General features: G+C 36.9%; 1 long non-coding RNA gene across 2 annotated transcripts in view; it reads left to right on the top strand.

The window, feature by feature from the left end:
• Window positions 1-5,699: 5,699 nt before the first annotated feature.
• The window catches only part of LOC136009239 (uncharacterized), a 150,234-nt gene continuing 150,077 nt past the window's right edge, over window positions 5,700-5,856 (top strand). For both annotated transcript variants that reach the window (XR_010610419.1, XR_010610418.1), the window contains exon 1: window positions 5,700-5,803. This is a non-coding gene — a long non-coding RNA (uncharacterized LOC136009239). The remainder of the gene's footprint in view (window positions 5,804-5,856) is intronic.

Raw genomic sequence — 5,856 nt, 5'->3', positions numbered from 1 at the left:
AAGAATTATCAGGTTTTCTTTATGTAATGCATATGTACCATAGTAATTCAGTTGATGTTTTCTGTCATCTTTTTGTATAATACTTTAATCTAAACTTTGCTCTTTAGTCTAAACTTTGCTGAATGAGTATTTCTATTCATTCTCCACGTATTTCTGTTTTGGTGTTACTGTTTCATGAATACTTTAAAAGTACACATCAAGAAAAGATGTTTGGCAAACAAATTTTGAGCAGAGAGATCCAGAAATCTTATTGTTTGGCCAGGTGTACAAGACAATATCAGCAGACTTTACACAGAGTTTTTAATGTTATGTCTTAAACAGTCATGAGTTGCAGAAGACAAAATGCTGGCAGAAAATATTTAGCCAAGCTTAAAGGTAATGAAATTGAGAATTGATAATGTTTGTAGTTTTATAATTTCTGTGTAAATCTGAATTATTATTTCATGGTAATAAGTGTTTAGCACAATCATTTATAAAACTGAAATCCAATCTGCTCTCTTTTTTAATTATTAAATGCATTTAAAGTAAAAAAAAAAAAATAAAAATCCAACAGATTAAACTTTTTCCAGAAAACCTGCTGTTAAGGATCCCTGTTCAGTTTGCTAAAATATAGTAATAAACCACTTCAAAATCAGGTAACAGAAATAATTTATATTTTTCTGAAAAGAAAGGAGCAGAGTAACTAGAGGAAGTTCTGAGTGACAACATACTGATGAATCTTCATATACCCAATCTCGGGCAATTTTTCATGTTGTGCTACCATAGCCGAGAGACTTACTTCCTATCTCATTCCCAGCCAGCCACTGAAATCTCTCTGCTCTTCTCCAACAAAATGGATTGTTTTGCCAGAAACATTGAGGTGGTTTTATTGTGTACAGAAAAAAAAAAGGATGGGGAGCTAAAAGGCAACAGATTAGCATATTCATGTAGTATGTGAGGCACTGACATTTGAATTTCTTCTTTGCTCTAATTATCAGAGTGTAGGGAACAGTTGTTGCCTTTTGACCAATGATGAACCAATAATTTTGTTTTGTTTTGACCGATAATTCCATCTTTAACACAAGAAACATCTCAGATGAAAGTTTTTCAAAACCAGCATGTTTCTGTGAAGAAGTCTGGCTTCAGTTAAGCAGGAAATAAGTAATTACATGTTATGTGTATTTAATAAAGCATTTTTTCAGCTTTTTTTATCTACCAAGCTCTTCCTATAATGTTAAAAACAGATTTATTGAAACTTAATGGAATTAAAGGGAAGGGAAATTGATATAATGAAATAATCAGTTTAATGATACATGACAAATTCGCAACAGCAATGGCATTTCAAAAGGTACAAAAAGTGAACCCTCTTCAAACAAAGAAAATTTACCAATAATTAGGTTAGGGGTGTGTGCTCTTTCAGCTGAAGTCTGTGTCGACTGGCATAGCTGCCTACAGGACAGAAATTGTCCATAGGAAAAAGCCTCAGGAGCATTATTTCCTGCACAAGTTTTCTCTCTTGATTTCTTGGAGACCTAGATGCACAAAAGAATTGGTGTTGTCCAGTACTAACTCTTACTGCGCAATCTGCACAGTCCCTGAGGGATCCTAGCATCCTGGAGTTCTTGTTAAAGGAATTCTCACTATTAATTTAGGACTGTTTCCTCTTTGTTCTATCAAACTCTGTAGCGAAGGATAAGACAAGAGGAAATGGCCTCAAGTTGCACTAGGGAAGGTTTAACTTGGATATTGGGAAAAATTTCTTCACTGAAAGGGTTGTCAAGCATTGGAAGAGGCTGTCCAGAGAAGTGGTTGGGTTACCATACATAGTGGTATTTAAAAGACATGAAGATGTGACGCTTGGGGATATCAGTTAGTGGTGGATTTGGCAGAGCCAGGTTAATGGTTAGACTCAATGATCTTAAAGGTCTTTTCCAAACTGAATGATTCTATGATTCGATGATAATTTGCATGGCTGTTTGACACTTTTGTGTGCACAGGATCCCTCACTATTACAAGCATCACTTTCTTATGTTGTCTCAGTTGCTCCTCAGCTGCTCTCCAAGCACTTCTGATTTGTTGAATGTTGCAAGGGAGAGCCAGAGAGTCATCAGCAATAGATGTGGAGTCATATAAAGATGTTAATCTCTCTGCTCAAAAGTAGGATTAAAGAAAGCCATCTAATTGGTTCATAATGACAGGCAACAGTGGAGACCCCACAGGACCTGAGCTAATCTATACCAATGCTTCATGGTTCCTGTTTATGTGGTTTTCTCATCCTTCTCATTTTAAGAAGAGGAAGATATGTGTTTTTCTAAGGACACGCACCAGTGTAATTGCATGTAGTAAACAGCTGTAAGTATATTGAATGCTATGCTGGTTTTGGCTTCATAGCGGCTCTTAGGGGGTATGTTTTGGATTTGTGGTGAAATAATGTTTGATAATACAGAGATGTTTTTGTTATTACTGAGCAGTGCTCACACAGAGTCAATGCCTTTTCTGCTCCTCACACCGCCCCACCAGTGAGTACACTTGGGGTGCACAAGGAGTTGGGAGGGGACACAGCCAGGACAGCTGACTCCAAATGGGATATTCCGTACCAAATGTCATCATGCTCAGCAATAAAAAACTAAATGAAGAAGAAGAAAGGAGGGGGGTTGTTCAGAGTTATGGTGTTTTGCCTTCCGAAGTAGTGTGATGGAGGCCTGCTTTCCTGGAGATGGCTCAACATCTGCCTGCCAATGGGAAGTGGTGAATGAATTCCTTGGTTTTGCTTTGCTTGTATGCATGGCTTTTGGTTTACTTATTAAACTGTCTTTATCTCAACCCATGAGGTTTTTTCCTTCTGATTCTCTCCCCCAACTGTGAGGGAGTGAGTGGATGTGTGGTACTCAGTTGCTGGCTGGAGTTGAACCATGACAGATGTAAACAAGTATACTCACGGTTGTGGGAAGACTTTGCATTTGCAGTACAACTGCTGTTTACAGAGCAAAAGGTGATAAATGAGGTCTGGTAGCACCAAACATTTTTGTTGCTGTTGTTGTGGTTTTTTTTTTTCTTGTTTTGAAACTTACTTACATGTTGTCTTATTGAATTAGGCAAATTAGGTAAAAAAAGACTCTGTTATTAAATATGCAAAATAAGTATTTGGACCTAAAGATTTCTTGATTTAGTAATAGTACACTATTCCATCTGGGGTGTTTAGAGAAAGAAGCTGTCAAACACATTGTGCTTATCTGTGTGACGCCTCCATAGTTTATCTGATAGTTGTCACATGAAGACTAGCAACAGGGTGTCTTTAAACAACAACAAAAAATATGTCATTATATCCATTCTGTCTAGTATTGATTCTGTTAGAAACTTATCAAAAATTGCAAGTCATTTACTTTATCAAAAAAGTTAAAAAAAAAAACCCAACAAATTTTGAATTAGAAAGACTACAGGAAAAAGCTATTCATTAATACAGAAGAATTGCCATGTTTTACATTTAGATACTGTGGAAAACTTTTTCTATGAATGCTGGGATCGGTGCCATCTGGTCGCTTGGATCATCCAGCTGAAAATACTGTGTGCTTCTTGTCAAAACCACATTCGTTAACTCATTTTTTTTTTTTATTTTTTTTTTAAAGTCTATTTTGCCAACATTATGGTATTTTCCAGTGCATGGAAGCCACCAGTATATCCCTTTTAGCATTACTTTATGGCTATTCTAATGGTAGTGGTAGTTTTGCTTAGTGGTAGTTTTATCTGTGTGTACTGTGGTATGTGATGGCGAATAGATGTGTGATATTCTGGAGATATACAGCTGTCAGCTTCCTTGGCTTATTTATTTATTTATTTTTTTCTTTAAACAACTTGTAAATGAAATGTCATTAGGAACATTTTTGCTGGGATTTTGCTTTCTTGTGAGAGTTGATCTGTTTGTTAGCACTTTCTTTCCTTGGCCTCCCCCTGAAATGATGGCTTCAGAAAAGTATGTACTATGGCATTTTGTATAATAGGAAATAAATAATGAAATTGAGTAGAGGTATGTAATCAGGGTGAGCCACACCTGTTACCTATCTGCTTCTCCTCAGCTTTGCATTAAAATGTTAATTGAGCACAGCTGCAGGATGGGCCCAATCCTCTTGGTTTGGCGTATCCTTGCCACTAATGTGAATTAGTACAGTTCAACCTAGGAGGCAAAACTGATGTTCTCGTCTACACACCTGGCTTCTTGCTCCAGCACTGATTGGATAGCAGGACTTTTATCATAATGCCAGTGGTACAATTTTTAGAAATTTAGGTTTATTTATTTTCATGTGTGTGTACAGTTTTAATTTTTTTTTCAGTACATAAGCATGATAAAACCATAAACTGCAGATTTCAGGGTTTAATAAATGAACATAAATATACTGAGGTTGAGCAAGAATTCAGCTAATGTGATAGAAAGTGTACATTTATTCCCACAAACTCCATACCTATAGGTTCTCTGCTTTCCTTCCCTTTCTCCATACCACCTTTGTTAGGAGACTTCTGGGAAAGAGTTGTACCACTTAATCAACCATTGAGGAAAGGAAGGGGCCCCGTAGCAGCCATTGCTCAAATGGCTAGACTTTTTCATGCTACCTGGACCATCCTCTTCATCCTGATGATCTTTTCCAACCTAGTTCATTCTATGATTCTATCTCAGCTGAAGGCTGCTCCTTCTCTGACAAGTCCCTTGCTCCCCTCCACCCACTGGCCCAAAATGCTGAACAATCTGCTGTCCCAGAAGCTGCCCATGGAGAGGGAGTCACACAGCAACAGCCTATTCAACCTTTATGTTGAGGGAAATGTAATTTATAAAGCATTGTAGAAAAAAGCCCCACTAATAAATGTGCTAAGACACAGCACATAAAGTACACAAATCTAACTTAATTTTTGCATGTATGATTTTTGCTGTTTAAATATAAAACTAAATAACATTTGTGATAGACCAACTTATAAAACAGCAGCTATGTGTGTGTGCATTTTTTTTCTCTCTCCCACCCTGCTTCTCTAAGTGAAATTGCAGCTGGTATGGACATTGTCTCAGTGTAGTCTTCAAAGAATGCTGGGAAAATACATAGATGGTCTTTATAAGATAATAAATTTTCAGTTGGTTCACTTTGAAATGATTTGACAAGGACAGTATGCTTGTCATTGGTTAGAAAGATTGGAACCTGCGTATAGAAACCTAAATTGATTTGATTTCCAACTCCCTTATCTTAAAATGTTTAGAAATAGGAAAGTTTTTATGATTTATTACTTGAAAGCCATCAAATCTCCTGCTGGCAAAATGAAGTAGCAGTACCTACCTGTTAACCCCACATTCTGTCAACCTGTAAATGCAATCATTGAATTTTACATGTGGGAAGTTTATTTAAGCCATGTCTTTAAGTAGTGTCTGTTTTCTAGTGCCATGTGTATTTTGGTAGTTAAGTGAGAAGAATAAATTTAAACAAATGACCAATTTATTGTCTCATGCACTTCATATAGTCTTTCACAGAAAGTCCTACCCAAAGGTTTTCAGGAGACTTTGTCTTTCTTAGAGATGTATTGTAATGTTACCAGAAAAGTTTATCCAACACACAGCAAATCCTCTACAAGGTGAAGACAATCTAGTAAAGCCTTGAAAGCCACAGGTGAGATGTGAGAAAGACTAGCAGAGATTATGTTCATCAGCTGGTGCAAGGGCTGTTTGAAAATGAGGGCTGGCTTGTGACTGTATTTACCTGATGGTGAGTCTGATGAAGTTAGTGTGAAGAGATAAGTCTGGGAGGAACGACTTTACTCTTTCTCCTCAGCTCTTTGCCACTGGATGAAGGTATGCAGTTTCAGATTGATATCTATTTGTTGCTGTCTCCTGTACTGCAAAGG

The sequence above is a fragment of the Lathamus discolor genome, chromosome 2, assembly GCF_037157495.1.
Source record: "Lathamus discolor isolate bLatDis1 chromosome 2, bLatDis1.hap1, whole genome shotgun sequence".
Lineage (NCBI taxonomy): Eukaryota > Metazoa > Chordata > Aves > Psittaciformes > Psittacidae > Lathamus > Lathamus discolor.
This window is presented reverse-complemented; position numbering and strand designations above follow the sequence as displayed.